This window comes from Loa loa (genome assembly GCF_000183805.2).
Source record: "Loa loa unplaced genomic scaffold supercont3.41, whole genome shotgun sequence".
NCBI classification, from domain to species: Eukaryota; Metazoa; Nematoda; class Chromadorea; order Rhabditida; family Onchocercidae; genus Loa; species Loa loa.
In genome coordinates this window covers 47,490-49,389 of record NW_018108221.1, presented here as the reverse complement: position 1 = coordinate 49,389, position 1,900 = coordinate 47,490, and positions in this window count along the sequence as shown.

Genomic DNA, 1,900 nt, shown 5'->3' with positions numbered 1-1,900 from the left:
AGAGAGAGAGAGAGGAGAGAGAGAGAGAGAGAGAGAGAGAGAGAGAAAAAAAAACTTTCCTCTCTCATCTACCTTTTCATTCAAAATTTCCTCTTCGCCTCACTCATAATAAAAATCAATTCAATTGTCATTTGTGTAACTTCTTCGTTAATACATAAAGATTTCATTTGATGACTCAAACTTCATTAGCTTAGTTTGATTTTTGCTCTTACAATAGTATATAACAAATATCTTATTAGAATAATTAGAAAAAATAGTATCAGAGTAATTAGAGAAGTTAGAATAACAAGAATGATTAATTAGAATTGGAATAATTAGGATTAGAATACAAATTACTTATTATTTTTTAAAAGAAATGAAATAATTGAAATTGAACGATTATTTCATTCCCTACAAACAATTCTCCTACTTTGTTTTTTTTTATTGCATATTTACTTTTAGGTAATTTCTTAATTTCATTTTTCGTTTTTTGAGTTTGAAATTTCTTAAAAAGTTAACTTTGAATTTACAACAATTACTATAGTTTTTTCCTCATTTCATATTTTCTGCTTGAATATGCAAACAATATAGTACAAATAGAAAACAATCCTTTTTTTTTTTATGAAATGCTATTAATTGCAGTTAATTAGGATAATTAATTGCAATGTAGTTTGAAGAACTGCTGAATTTTCATCATTCCAAGTTTCTTATCATTTTCACTGTACGGTAACGGAATCCTTTTGAAATATTTTTAATTAATTCTACAATTGTGCAATTCTTTTCCATTCTTTTTTCTCCCAAAATTTCATAGTTCAATGTGCTTTTCATATACTCATAACTATAGCTAAAAATAATTGCTTACTTAGAATATATTCTAACTGTCTTCTTTTACTTTTTATTGAAATTTAAAATGAAAAAAAAAGTGAAAGCAATCATTCTGAAAATGATGAACAGCGAAGAAGTAAATTACGCATCACGTGTTCATTACACGTCTACGTCATCAGCAATGCCTAATTTTGCAATATTTTTAGATGAAAAATTTTAAATTAAAATTTATTAATTAAATGATTAATTAAGCCTTTCGAGCATCTTCTACCCTTTCATTCTAAACATTTATTGTTAAAATGTTTCAGATAATGTTTTAAAGTTATTACTTATAACATTGGTTGGAAGATGATTGAAACATAAGTATTACAGTTTAATGATGCTTGTGTTAATTACAATCCTTGAAAAATACGATATTAATATGTTTCTTAAATAAATTTTACGGTACAATGATTCTGAATAATGAAAAAAAAAGTTTCTCGAAAAAGCGAAAAGAATTTAAAGTCTTATCCTTATAGCTAACAGGTGTGACAATGATGATGATGACGGAAATGATGGGAACGTTTGACAATAATTATCATGATAACAATCAGGAAAGTAACGATACAAAAGTGATATGCATGACAGTGGTTGGAGTGATGATAATGATAAAATGGTAAGCATAAATAAACATTAAACTTGTGTTGATAATAATGACAATAAGAAAGTGCTAAGATGAATTTAAGATAACATCTGAAGCAATGCGATTTATAATTTGAAACGTTTGATTATTTAACTTATAGATTAGAATGGCGGCAAACAATAAAAAATGAAACCAAATGAACGAGTATCTAAATTAATTTAATTACAATATTCACAACAGTACGATTAAATCAATCACAGCTATCCTGACAAGAATTATCACAACAACCTCACAGCAATAATTATGATAATGATAACAATGAAAATTGTAATTATATTTGATAGGAACGTCCAAAATTTCATTAATGGAACATGTCAAAAAATAGAAATCCTGAAGAAAAGCAAAGAAAGAAGTTTGGAAAGATCTGATTGTCACTTGTCACAAACAGTTGTAAAAATCCATTTTAAATGGGAC